The sequence below is a fragment of the Microtus pennsylvanicus genome, chromosome 4, assembly GCF_037038515.1.
Source record: "Microtus pennsylvanicus isolate mMicPen1 chromosome 4, mMicPen1.hap1, whole genome shotgun sequence".
NCBI classification, from domain to species: Eukaryota; Metazoa; Chordata; class Mammalia; order Rodentia; family Cricetidae; genus Microtus; species Microtus pennsylvanicus.
Genome location: NC_134582.1, coordinates 67609959 through 67624910, shown reverse-complemented (window position 1 = coordinate 67624910; position 14952 = coordinate 67609959). Strand labels below are relative to the sequence as shown.

The window sequence follows — 14952 nt, the reverse complement described above, 5'->3', positions numbered from 1 at the left end:
CAAGATGTGAGAGTTACTTTAATCCCAGCACTCGGGAGGCAGAGGCAGGCAGATCTCTGTGAGTTCGAGACCAGCCTGGTCTACAAAGCTAGTTCCAGGACAGGCTCCAAAGCCACAGAGAAACCCTGTCTCGAAAAAACCAAAAAAAAAAAAAAAAGATGTGAGAGTTAGCCAGTGAGAGGCTAGAGCTAATGGGCCAATCAGCTTATAATTTATGGAGACCTATGTGTGATTTTCTTGGGGCTTGCCGGCTGTGGGGTACTAGGCGGGACAGATAACACCAACAAACAAGCAGGCTTGCCCCCTGTTCACGTTACAGATAGTCATTCTCCATTTTTGCCTTTGTGTTATATGTACGAACCCAGCATGCTGGTACCTTGGAAAGATAATAAACACTCTTGCTGATTGCATATGCTGACATTTGTACGACTTCTCCAGGACCCTAACACATGCCCAGTACTAGAGGCAGAGGCAGGAATGTGTACTCACATTGAGCATGCCCAGTGCTGGAGGCAGAGGCAGGAATGCGTACTTATAAGCTACAATGTGCACCACTTTCCACGTGCTGCATGGGAAGAGGCAATATTTTGCAGTATCAAATCACCTCCAAAGTACATATGTAACATTTCCATTCTGAGCTTTGTCCTACAGACACACAAAGCATCTTTACAGCTGTAGTCCTTGCAATACTGGAGAGTTAGAGACATGCCCATGTGCCAAAGAACTGATCTGGCAAGAGTGTTCATGTCCCAAAGACAATGTGTGGAGTCCTCAGGTTGAGAGGAGGAGACAGATGTGATCTGAGGATGAATCCGATGGCCACCAGCAGCATTTGAGAAATGATTACACCTTTTATACCGCATACTTGCGTGTGGTATTAAAAGGGAGATAAGGGGAATTTGAACAGGGATGTGGATTATGATCAGGAGAAGAGGAATCTGGCCTTGACCTTGACAATAGGCACCAGTCAGACCAGGCCATAAACTCCTTTTGCTATAGATAAGAAGAATGACTGCTTTATTAAGCAGGAATTTTCTTGAAGACCCTTATCCTATTGCCCAACTTTGGGAAAAGGACTTCTGGGGAGCAGACACTATACTACAGCTTCTTAGTCTTACTATATGAACCTGTTTCCTCCATAACGTCCCCAAAAGGGAAGGTCCTGATGTCATACTCTTCCCAGTATACGGGATCATTCTGATTTCTCTTTATTTATTCACTGAACTCTTGCCTTTTATGGCCTCAGGATCTGGATCTAGATTGTAGGCATTTTATCCTTGGGGTCAGGTGTATCTAGTAAATGTCTAACTTTCCTATTCTTGGTTAATTAGGAGGGTGCGATGGGGAAGTTCTCCCAGAGAGGCTCCCACTCTACACATGTCCATCCTTTACAAAGCCCATACATAATCCCCAAAGGGAAAGGCATTAACAGCAACAATCAATAAAAATTAAAAAGGTGCTATGTTGAAATGCAGAACTTTGGCAAGCAGCAATTGTCACCATGTGGTCCACGCCACCCATGTTCATCAAAATGGAGCTGGCCAAATAAATCCTCGGGGGATGCTAAGAAAGGGTCTCTAGCTGTAAGGCAGTGATGAGCCTGGCAGCAAATCTGGAAGCCTGTGCAAGGAACCCAGATGCCCAGACCTCTGGCCTTCACAGAGGCAACATTCCTAACAGTGGCAAGCCAAGAACACCCTTCAGAAGATACAGCTAGTCAATTCCTCCAAAACACAGGCTCTCAGCAAACAACCAAGTCAGGTAAGCCTTACACAAGCTGGCAATAATAGTTGCCCAACTTGCTCAATTTCTAGTCAGCTATTGCCCTGCACTTAAACAAGAGCCAATTACCAAGGACAAGATATCTAATCTAAACAAAGCTACTAAGATATGAATGATGCCAAAACCAAACAAGGGAGAAAAACAACCAGAGAAGACAAATTATTCAGATTTTTAAAAAAGTTTTAAAATTAAGATTGACATAATTATAATATAATATAAAAATAATATTTAAGTTGTGATTCTTAAAATAATGGAAAAGAGAATGTTGATAATTACAACCAGTAAAAATAAAGAGCTCAGTAGCAGAGTGGGAAATAAAGCTAAAGGTATACCCAAGAAAACAGCAGTGGTAGAAAAACAGTAAAGCCAGGCAGGGAGGCATAGGCCTATAACTCCCCTCCCCCCGCACTCGGAATGTGGATGCAGGAGAATTGCTGTAAGTTCCAAGACCAGACTCAGCTCCATAGGGAGTTAAAGGCCAGCATGGGATACACAGAAATCCCCTACCAAAAAAAACCTCATGGAATTGGAGGGAATGTTGAGAACCCAATAATTTTCTTTTTAATCTCTGATCTATGGGCAAGAAATCCCCAGGTGGTGGTTTGAATGAGAATAGTCCTTGTAATGGTTTAAGAAAAAACAGCATAGTCAGTGGCAGGCCACGAGGAGCAACAGGTCCCAGGCCATAGCAGGTGACCTAAGATGGATAGGCACACCATGCAGAGAGAGGGTTTGGGTATAGTTTATTCAATGGGATATGGATGGAAAGGGAAGGGGGAGGGAAAGAAAGAGAAAGGGAGGGAGGAAGGAAGGGAGGGAGGGAGGGAGGGAGGAAGGGAGGGAGGGAGGGAGGGAGGGAAAAAAAACAGAGGTGGGAGGGAGAGGAGTAGCAGCCGCCTCTTCCAAGAGAGAGACAGGACAGAGAGAACAGGTTGGTAGCTAAGATCCCCTTGCCTCAGCAGAAGGGGGGACTGGGCGGGCTTGTCTCTTAAAGAGACAGGGAAAGTCAGCAGCAAGTCTTAACAGTCCCATCTCTTTCTTATAATAAAAAGGCCAGAGGTTAGGCACAATAGGTTAAAGGAACAGCAGATTCTCAAGACTGCCTCCTGCTTATTTGTGGGTGTCATCTTGGGGCAGGGGGACCTGAGAAAGCTGGGTACTGGTCATATCCTGGGGTAGCTAATCTCTTCATTCCTGTCAGGGGAGTTGTGGTATGGAAATATCTGGTGTTTCTTAGACCTGTTTAAGGTGGATCTTTCAATTTGGCTCCCTGGAACTCACAAGAATTTGGGGGTTTGTAAAAATTTAAGTTTAAAACAGCAGCATATTTATATTAGAATGACTGTGACAGATATTTTTGCAACATGAGAATTTTGTAGCTTATTGAAATTTGTTTGGTGAGGCTGTCCTTTTAAATGACAAAACCTTTCAGCTGTCAAACTGCATCAGAGATCTTAGAGAAGAATAAAATTTTACTTGAGTTATTGATTTAAAAACGACAGAGAACTTACTTGGTTGGCCCCTAGAGCTACTCCTCAGGGTCCTCCATGGTCGCTGAAGGTCTTTATTTGCCTTTTGCTGTTTAGCACAGGGCCTGCCAGGCTCCAGAAGATCTTGTAAACTATGAAATCTGTAGGAAGACAAGCCTACCTTGACCTGAGCAGCTAGGCTGTCAATTCCAGCAATTCTGTCCACTGTCTCGAGATCTTCAGTTTAGATGAAAGGCAGTTTTGCCCAGTGGTCAGCACTTGGCAGTAGAAGCAAAGTGTGGATGGATGTTGTTCTATGCTCATTTGTCTTCTGTATTCTTTGGAGGAAATAGAGTGCTGCTGTTAGGAGCCAACCTGTCTCTTTTTATTATGAAAAGTCTCTTAATAATTAAATATTTAAATGTCATATTCCCCAGATCTCTGAGCAGTTGAGGGCTGTTTACCAGGTATAGATGAGTTATAACTACACTGTAGAATCTGCCTAGAGAGCTGGGTCTGAGCTTGACTGTATTGGCTCTCAACTTAACAGGTAAGATTCATACTTGTAAAAGCCTGAAGAAAAAACTGCTTGCAATAGAAGATTATTGGAAGAACTGACAATAGTAGAGAACAGCTTAATATATTTTAAAGCAGGATTAGATTAAATATACCATATTTTTGTAAAAGACTTAAAAGTACATACCAACTTAAAACATAAGACTTATTCTTTTTGTTAGTCTGGAAAGAGATATAATGGAGCAGACAATTATAACATTTAACAGTAAACATACGTGCATTTAAGTCACATGTATGCACACACACACACATATTAAACAGAAATTGGGCAAAGTGGATGCTCTTGGTGGATCCTATCAAAGGCATGCCACTGTGCAAAACACACATGTAACAGAGTCAGCACTGGGTGACCCGGCAGGGAATAGCTCAGTAAAAATGGCGGGATTTGGTTACCTGACCTGGCCCTCAGTTAAGATGGCAGTGAGGTGACCTGACCTCAGTCAAAATGGCGGCAGTCACATGTTGTATGGAGAAGTCACGTTTTTTTGAGCCACGGAAGTTTTAAATATAATAACAAGAGAGACATAGAGGCCATGTAGAACATACATTTAAAACAGGATTACACCCATGTGACCACACCATTTACACACTCTTTTATACACGAAGTAGAGAGGGAAATTACTTAGCACTGTGATCCGCCGTTGCCGAGCTGCCATGACAGACAGCAAGGGCTTGAACTGCTAACAGTTGCCTCGCAGATCCGACTAATTTTGTTGGTTTCTGTAGAACCAGCGGTAGCAGTGGCAGAGGTAGTATAGAAGGAAAGGGAGCGAGAGGAAAGAGCATTTTCAGACAGGTGGGGAAGGGGCTGCCCAGTGGAAGGAAAAGCAGAGCTGGCAGGACACTGGCCGAGCGTTTACAAGCAGGTGGCTGATAGTTTATTTTCCATGGCTGAAAATGTGAGAACCCACAAAAGCAGCAAACGAACACCTCAAGGCCTGTAGAGGAACATCTCTCTTTAGGCGGGCTAATAATGTAGCCTGACTGGCCCTAGTCAGAGCGACTCAGGCTAGAGGCCACCCTGGGGATCTCTCACAGTGGGGACCACTTACAAGCAACCCAATAGAAAAAAAGAAAAACAAAAACCCGAGGGACCCAGCGTGTGCAGTGCTAGCATGGAAGACTACTGCGGGTGGTCCACTCACGTTTTTAGCTTTGGGAAGCAACCAGAGATGAATGTCAGTCAGTGAAGGCTGTGGTTGGGGGTGATCCCCTCCATTTCTAGGAACACTAGAGGATTTCCGGGAGCTCAACAGTCAATTCCTTAGGTTCAGAGAAACAGTTAAGCTGACTAGAAGGGAAGAACTCACCACCGAAGCTGCTGGTGTGTGTAGAGGTTGGCGCTTAGGCAGATAGAACATGGGGCTGTCCATGAAGAAACCCGGTTCCCACGTGTCCTCAGCCAGCCTGCCCAGAGGCAGGAGGGAATTGGACAGAGCCTGGCGGAGTCACAGAGCAACAATGTAATGGTTTAGATATAAGCTGAGGCACAGTTCCCCAAGGGCCGGGTGGGAGACCACGGCAGGCCTTGAGGGCCAGCCAGTCCCACAGAGCCACGGCAGGTGGGTGGGTGGGAGACAGATAGGCATGCCATGCAGAGAGAGGGTTTGGGTATAGTTTATTCAGTGGGTTATGGAAGGGGGAGAGAGGGAGAAAAAGAGAGGGAGAGAGAGAAACAAAGACGGAGAAAGAGAGAGAAGGAGAAAGGGGGGAAAGGAGAGGAGGCAGCAGCCACCTCTTCCAAGAGAAGAGAGACTAGAGAGTGAGAGAGCATGCAGGCTGGAAGCAGAAGGAAGATAGCTTGCCTAGGTGGAAGGGGGGCGGAGTGTGTAGGGCTTGTCTTTTAAAGGGACAGCACAAGTCAGTAGCAGTCCCCACAGCCTCTTAAGTTTGAATGTTAGTCCAAAGTTAGAAGAACTGTGTAGGAAGGGGTTAAGAAGTGTGGCCTTGCTGGAGGAGGTGTGTGTTATGATACAGTGCAAGTAGGACCCTGGCAGGTGAGCCCAGGATGTGAGGACTGTGGAAGACAAATATACCACACAGACAGAGATTGGGTGTGAAGTTTATTGAGAGGAGTGGGGGACAGGGAGGGGGAAGGGGAGCGAGACTGGGAATGGACAGAACTTGTCTCTTAAAGGAACCTTTGCTGGCTAGAGTATTGCCTGGTTCATCCTTGCCAGGAGACGGGGCAACATAATGCCTGAATCCTAACAGTGTGGCCTTGTTGGAGGAAACTGCATTCCTGGGGGTGAGCTTAAAGGTTTCCAAAGCCCACATCAGGAAAGAAAAATTCTTGAGCTTCTGGGGAAGGAAAGATTCCAACAACAAAAGAGTAGGAATCAGAATTGCTGACTTTTCAAGGCAAAGTGAACAGCTAAGAAATTCTCAAGTTCTGGGGGAAATCATTTCCAATCCCCAAATCTACAACTAGTTAATCAAAAGCAAAGTCAAATAGACATGCACGGAGGAGCTGGGACTTGAAAACTCTACCAGCCCAGCTGTGCTTCCAGATGTGCATGACAGCGGTTCTTAGAAAACTAAGGCGATCATGGCCTCAGCTTCATTCAAGGAATGCCAGGGAAAAACAATGAAGTAAATACAAACACTAGTTTACGTTTGCTATAAAAAGAGTTCAAAAACTAGTCTTTGCCACAGCCTTACAAATCCATCTCTGGCTGTGGTCCCAGCTAGCTGAGAAGCTTTTTGTACCCCATAGAGACTTATTTTTTTAATTTTTAATGTTTTTCCTGGAATAAAGTTTGCTTCTGGTTTATTAGACTTTGGTGGTCTGTCCCCATATTTGTACGACCTCCCTTCCATGGACCCAACACCCAGCATCATAAAGAAAAAATCACAAGCAGATACTTATTGTATGATTGAATATCAATATGCTAATATAATACTTTAGCTACATTATGGTGCAAGAATTTTAATGGGAAAAATTAAATGTTATAAACAAATATACATAGAAACTAAACCTTAAAAGGTATTTCAGATAACTGCTTAACTCCGCATTCCAAAGTGGCCACTGCTAAATGGGATGTGTCCCCATGCTATGTTCTCTGACTACAAAGGAAGTTAAAAATACTATGTAGGAGCTGGAGAAGATGGCTCAGCAGTTAAGAGCACTAACTGCTCTTTCAGTGAACCTAGGTTCAATTCCCAGCACCCACATGGCAGCTAATAACTGTCTGTAACTCCAAGATCTGACACCCTCACAATGACATACAAGCAGGCAAAACAGCAATGTACATAAAATAAGAATAAATTATTTTTTTAAAAATCACTACGTAGCCGGGCGGTGGTGGCGCACGCCTTTAATCCCAGCACTCGGGAGGCAGAGGCAGGCCTCGAACTCTGTGAGTTCGAGACCAGCCTGGTCTACAAGAGCTAGTTCCAGGACAGGCTCCAAAACCACAGAGAAACCCTGTCTCGAAAAACCAAAAAAAAAAAAAAAATCACTACGTAAACGGCATAGAAATGGTCAGAACTTTTGCTCTGATTACTTGTTCCCAAGCAACTGATAACTCTTGCACACACACTTTTACAATGATGGCAATTGCAATGATCCAAACAAGTAGATGCATTTTTGTTTTAGAAACTCGACACGGGTAAGAGATTCCTAGCTAATCTACAGCGAGTTTCCGGTTGAAAAGCCAAAACACAAGAAATTAAAATTATTTGCCAAGTGGATGATAGCAGAACCACAACCATAAATAATCCAGAACTTGCAATGTCGGGATAAAATAATGCAATCTATCTCATAAACTTCAGGTCAGTACCATGGATTCAGTCATTGCTCCCATGTGAACACTGAAGACAGGAATCCGATTCACACCTGGCAGTTGAAGGAAAGCAACAGTGTAAGAGCTGTTTGGGAAGCACTCTCTAGTGTTTAGGGTTAACATTAAAGCTGCTTAACTTTTCATGCAGAAAACTTTTTCCTCTAACTTCTTGGGTGAATCTCCGCCCTGAGGATAAGCACTGTTCTTCTGCACAGCTGCCTAAGCTCAGGTCACATGCCACCATGTCAAACCCTCCAGGCAAGAGACTATGCTCTTAACACTTATCATTTGAATCACCTCCTGTCTGTGTTAGTCACAGAGGCCACTTAATGTCACACAGAAAATAATGCCTAATAGCTGGGTAATTATCATTTCACATAAATCCGGCTGAAAGACTTAATGCTTGATGAACATTAAGTGTCATGGCCTTCCTTTACAACACTGTTTCTACTTTGTGCTACATTTTATTTTTTATCTAGGAGGAAGCTTCCTGCACCCGAGACTTCAATTTGAAGATTCTGAAACTTTGGGGTTTTGTTGTTGTTGTTGTTGTTGTTTTGGTTTGGTTTTTCGAAACAAGGTTTCTCTGCAGCTTTGGTACCTGTCCTGGAACTAGCTCTTGTAGACCAGGCTGGCCTCGAACTCACAGAGATCCACCCGCCTCTGCCACGCAAGTGCTGGGATTAAAAGCATGTGCCACCACTGCCTGGTCAGATTCTAAAACTTTTAGCTAGTGTTTCAAAACAGCTGGTCTACAGAAGCTACCACAGAGGAATCTCAAACTGGACAAAAAAGTTAATAATGACAATACTAACAAGGAAGTTGATGGAATTTTATTTTTAATAAACATTTTTGAACCTTAGACAAGATGAATTTCAACTTCTCCCACTTTATTTCATACTTGAAAATCAATTATCTTGAAAATGGAATTAAAGTCATATAATATTAATGAATCACAGTTTATACACTATAGAAATTTATCTTTAAAGAGAAGTTGTGAGGGAAAAGAGTCTGGAAGTTACCCCGGACAGCTTGCAATTCCTGAGTGCAGGAGATCCCCTAACTCAGCTCCTGAGTGGTCGGGACTAGAAGTATGAGTCACTTTTAAAGGAAGTAGACACAAAGCATGCTTGTGGTTTACTTTCCAACAGCACATGATGGGACATGTAGTTATGTCGTAAAGTCCTCCTCGCAGGCTAATGAATGGGAAACACCAATGGAGTACCCTGAATCATCTATTTCTTACCCATGAGCTTCCCTTCAGTTTTGGGAGAGAAAAACCTCAAGTTCAGCCACGAAGACCATTTCAGATAAAAGACACTACACCCAAAATCATAAACACACCCATGCAATGTGTGACATATCTGTTTCTCATCGCTGTGTGCATGGTATGTGTGGCATGTTCATGTGTCTGTGTGCACAGCACATGTGTGAGGTCATATAACTTCCGGTGTCTCTCCTGGCCTTCTACCTTGACTCAGGGTTTCCTGGTCACCATTGTCTCTAACAGCTAATAGTGTAGGTGTCACAGAAACTTCCAGGGATCCCCCTGCCTCTGCCACCTCCCATAATGTGGCAGCCCTGGGATTAGAGAGACGTGTCTGTCTTCAGAACCCAGGTCCTCACAATACTAAGTAGTTCACCCACTCAGCCATCTCCCCAGCCCTTTCTGAAACTTCATTAATGAATTGGCATATGCCAATAACTACACTGCAAAACCTATGTACTCCTTCTAGGAACCTCAAAGAATTTACAATGCCATCAACAAAATCCTGGCTGAAGCTGACCCAGTTAAGAGACCTGACAAAGGGCTGGAGAGATGGCTCAGAGGTTAAGAGCACTGGCTGCTCTTCCAGAGGTCCTGAGTTCAATTCCCAGCAACCACTTGGTGGCGCACAACCATCTGTAATGAGGTCTGGTGCCCTCCTCTGGTGTGCGGACATACATCGAGGCAGAATGGTGTATACATAATAAATAAATAAACCTTAAAAAAAAAAGAGACCTGACAAAGATCTTAACCCTTCACACTTCTCACAAGCAGGGCTATCTTATTCTCTCTCCTCCATATGTTACTAGTTGATTTCTACTTTTTACTGACTTTTTTTTTTCTGTGAGCACTTATGAAGTCAGCTTCTTAATGTGTCAACATGTAAGAAACTGTCACCAAGTCCAGTGAAGTAGTACAGGCTTGCAATCCCAGCACTCAGGAGAATGACAACCAGGAAATAATATCGTCTTGAAAATAAAACAAAAATTGCCACAACAGAGCTCCAACTGAAAAATACTATGATCACACAGTTCTCAGTCAAATCAACAAGAGAAAGTTTGTAATTTAGTGGACAATGCATCATACAACCCCCCAAAAGAACCAACTATTCTTCCACAGACTGGTTCCTTCTGGAACCATTTCATTTCCCTTTAAGAGAATACAGGAGAAGGACTTTTTAGAGAAATCCTGCCTGGCTGTGAACAGGTGTGCAAACTGCTTGAATAATACCTGCAAAATGAGCAGTCCCAGAGACAGGAATTAGCCACTGCCACCACAGCCCCGATGATGTACATTCAACACTTAACAAGTGTCACTGAACAACTATTTCCGATAAGGCTGCTTGATTTCTGGGAGTTAACTCTTATTTTGATTATCAGCTGCCAAACACTGCTGGGAGCTACTCTGCCGGAGAGAAACTAAAAGGATAAACTTTGGAAGTGTTACTCACATCTTTCTCTGTGTAGGTTGTACACGGGGCTCACCTGGCAATTTAGAATTAGAGTATGGGAAGAAAGTGGACTTTGTAGCTATTCCATAATTACAGATGCTTACATTTTATCCGAGGAACTTAAAATTTATATTAACCATGGTGCAAGGGAGAAAAAAAGCAGCACAGCGTTAGCATGTGAACACTGATGGCCTCCAACATAGTCAACAGTTTCCAAAAGCTAAGAAATGAATCTGTTCCAAACTAGCCACTATGTGTCTTTTACAGAGAACTGAAGGACTTCAGGCAAGACCTTACTGATGCAGAGCTAGTTCAATTCCATTATCAAGCAGCCTTACAAACCAATAGCTACTGAGCAGCATTCAATCAGCTTTGTCTAACTTACTAGCAGACGCGGAGCCATTCAATTCCATAATGCTGCCTACTTAAAAACACCCGACGGGCTGACGGCTCCAAGCAGAAAAACGCGATTCAATGCCCCCTGAAGATCTCTGGGGCCTTGGGTTAAGAGTCAGTGCAGCTGTGGTCATTCGATTGCTAAATCGCCTTTTGCTGTCGTTGGGGTTTGTAAAGGCGGTCCGGGACAATGGTCTCACGCACGACGCGTGACTTCCATTGTCAATCAGTCCTCCGGCTGGAAGGAAACTACAAGTTAGGACACGCGCTCCTAAGTCGCTCGCAAATGCGCGGCGTGTCGCGCCCGCAGCCCTGGCTCTCACAGCCGAGATCCCGAGGCTCCAAGGCCCGTCACGCCCCACCCGGAGCCACACTGACCTGCGCGCTCACGGGCCCGCTCCTGAGGCGGCCTCCACACAGGCCGGGCCGTGCCACCCGGCGGCCGTCACCCACGCGGACCGCTTTCACGAGGACGCCCCGGGGATCCCGAGAGGGAACCGTGCGGAAGCCGAGCAACCGCGCCTCCTGAGCCAGGAAGGCCTGGGAACGCGCGCGCCAGAATTGTTGGCGCCTGGCCTGGCACGTGACCTGCTGCGGGGCCACGCCCCTCTAGACCACGCCTCCGGCCGGACCAGCCTAACTGGCCGCCTCCTCCCGCCTTTCTCCTAAAGTAACTGAGGACCAGACCTGGGAGATGCAGAAGGAGGCAGCATTGACTCCGAGCAAAACAGTGGGTTAATACTGTGAAGACTCCTAATACACAGATATCCAGGGCTATTTTTTAATTGTTATTTTGGTTGCTACTAGACCCATGTAAACTTACCTGGCAGTATAAATTAGCAACAGGTACCTCTTTCTGTTCTCACACTTCAGAGCCTGGTCTTAACACATCAAACAGATGTAAAAGCTAGTATTTACATCATACTAGGGATGCGTGAAAGATGCATAGAAATTGAATGGAAGTAAGATTTTACAAATTTCCCTCCACTTCTTCTCAAGAAATAATCTCTGATAAAGAGCATACCTTTTCACACTCGTGTGTCTGACCCATCTAGCCAGAGGACTTACCACACAGTCAAGGTTCAAACTCATATAATTCCATCTTTAAAAAAGATTCATACATAAGCTCAAAACTAACTTGTTAACATCTCAACTTTTAAAAGTTTGCAAAAGGATTTAACAAACGTATTTGTTCGTGGTGAAAAATTAACAAGCATCATTTTAAATTTTAAAAAAGCTAATGGTCTTGACGTTCACTCAGGTCTAGAAACTTGTACTGAAAACCTGTCACAAGCAGATTCCTTGTTAGACTGAGTGTGACCCATCAGATTCCTTGTTAGACTGAGTGTGACCCATCAGATTCCTTGTTAGACTGAGTGTGACCCATCAGATTCCTTGTTAGACTGAGTGTGACCCATCAGATTCCTTGTTAGACTGCGTGTGACCCATCAGATCCCTTGTTAGACTGAGTGTGACCCATCAGATCCCTTGTTAGACTGAGTGTGACCCATCGCGTGTGTCTGCCACATGTCACAGGTCTTTACAAGCTATGTCTTTGGAGGACATAAGCAACCCGTTCTGCAGGCTGACATCGTTTCCTAATAAAACAGGCATTAACTACCGCAATGTCTCAGTTGCAGATTCTAGAATAACTACCACAGTGATATTTGTTGAGATGAAACCCTGGGACTTTAAGGAAAAAACATTGGACTATCTTACTATGTAAACATTTCATAGGGAGACTTAACCATATTCACTACAGCTAGGACATCGACATCAATCAGACCAACATAATGATTCTACCAGAGTCCAATCTGGTGAACCAGTGAGTTGGTCTTATAGGAGCATGGATTGGGACTTACTTAGGGAAATGCGAATGACCACAAAGCAGCCACATCACTAAAATTCTCAACGCAGCATAGATGATAACTTCCTCTGTGCTGTGTAGGTAGACTATCCCACTTGGGCAACCACCCACCTTCTACACACTCTAGCAACATCTGAGACTATATGTGGCCGGGGCAAGTCACACACAGCTGGGAGGGAAGTGTACAAAGAGAGGCTCTGGTGAGCATCACTTCCTGCTGGGGTCTCCCCCAGGTAGCCACAGCTACTCTGATTAGGATGGTAATGACTGTTCTGAGGACACCGATCTATAACACATCTTCACAGCCAAAATAAAAAGTGACTGTTGAAGGGCTGGAGAGATGGCTCAGAGGTTAAGAGCACTGCCTGCTCTTCCAAAGGTCCTGAGTTCAATTCCCAGCAACCACATGGTGGCTCACAGCCATCTGTAATGGGGTCTGGTGCCTTCTTCTGGCCTGCAGGCATACACAAAGACAGAATATTGTATACATAATGAACAAATAAAAAACCTTAAAGAAGGGAGTCAAAACAATTTTTAAAAAAGTGACTGTTGAACTTCCCATCTGATTCCATGAGAACCTTCACTCTCACTGGGAGGGCTAATACTTTGAATTCATTGACTGCTCACTTATAAGTGAAAAATGATCTTTAGCCCACGGCAGGGTGAGGCAGTCCATTCTTGATAGAGGCACTAATTGTACTGTATTTTTACAAGTTTTTTGATGTTGCTGTTTTTGTTTCTTTGGTAGTATAAAGAATAAGAAAGGAGGAACTTGCTACCCATGTTAGTCACTTTTCTGTTTCTGTGATAAGACACCATGGCCAAGGCAACGTATGGAAGGAAGATTTAATTTGGGCTATGGTTCCAGAGGGTTAGGAGCCATGGTGGTGGGGACTCTGCTTTCCATACCAGCAAGCAGCAGCCAGGTGACGAGAGGACAAGCTGAGGACTCTCATCCTGGAACAAAAGTCTGAAGCAGGAAGAACAGCCAGAAATGGTGGGAATCTTCACTCCTAAAGTCTGCCTTTAGTGACAAGACCATACCTCCTCTATGTCCCCAAATGGTAGCACCAACTGGAGTCAAATACATGAACCATCAGGTGATATTCTCATCTAAATTCTCACCACCGCTCTTCCAGAGGACTCAAGTTACATTCCAAGCACCCATGTCAGGTGGCTCACAACCACCTGTGATACCAGCTCCAGAGCATCTGAGACCCTTCTGTCTTTGTGGTTACTTTCCCTCACATGTTCACAGACACACATCTAGACATAATCTTTAAAAAATAAAATAAATATTTTTAAAAAGCTAAGAAAAGATACAGCCTTGTCTTTTTCTTATTGGACAGGTGAAACACCCCATAATGATAATGTAATAGAATCCATTATTCTAGAACATCACTGTTCTGCAACACTTTCCGCAGAGACAGAATGGTTCTGTCCTATCCAGTCGGGAGCCACTAGCCGTATGGAACTATAAGACACTTGAAATTCAGCTTTGTGCTGGGTTCTCATTTTAGCTTTAAACGTACACAATCTTTTATGGCTATCAGTTGCCATTTCAGACATAGAAATTCCATAAGTACTGTCACCTTGCTGTCCCCAGTTGTAACTCACCTAAATAGAGAAGCATCTGGCAGTTATACACCCTCTAGACTCAATGGATAAATGTTTTCTTTCATGTTCCACCCTGAGTACATGAGCAGGCAAGTGTTTAACTTCCATGTGAAGACTGTGACAGCATTGTAACCCCTCTCGGCACTGTATGTTAGAATGGCGATGTATCCCATAAGAGAACCAGAAGCTTAGCTTTGGAGAAATGGGAAAGGAACCAGAGAACAGCTACTCACGGCCATGCTGTTCCTGTGCTAACCTGATCCAGACTGGGAAGTGAACCAGAGACCTTGAGAGGAGGGTAGGTTTCACCAGAATTGGCCTTCAGATAGGATTGGCTTCAGACAGGACTCACCTTGGGTTCTTTGTTTGAGTCAAGCCCCTTAGAATGCTTCCCTACCACTCTCCTTGCTCCTGCATCCCTGCAAGCCTTCCCAGAACAGGAGCCTCCTCAGAATCCACTACCTACTTTGTGTTTTGCCTTAAACACTGCGGAATGAGCCGGGCGGTGGTGGCGCACGCCTTTAATCCCAGCACTCGGGAGGCAGAGGCAGGCGGATCTCTGTGAGTTCGAGGCCAGCCTGGTCTACAAGAGCTAGTTCCAGGACAGGAACCAAAAGCTACGGAGAAACCCTGTCTCGAAAAAAAAAAAACACTGCGGAATGCATCTGGTATGTTGCATACTTTGAGAATGTGCCCTGATGCCAATGTGCCTTTGAAGTTCTGCTGGAGCACGCTAAAGGCTT

At 44.4% G+C, this 14952-nt stretch overlaps 1 protein-coding gene across 1 annotated transcript in view; it reads right to left on the bottom strand.

Moving 5' to 3' along the window:
- The window catches only part of Osbpl1a (oxysterol binding protein like 1A), a 186476-nt gene extending 175140 nt beyond the window's left edge, over window positions 1-11336 (bottom strand). Inside the window, exon 1 of the mRNA XM_075969282.1 lies at window positions 11104-11336. The gene's annotated coding sequence lies outside the window, so the exon portion shown is untranslated. The remainder of the gene's footprint in view (window positions 1-11103) is intronic.
- Window positions 11337-14952: the final 3616 nt, after the last annotated feature.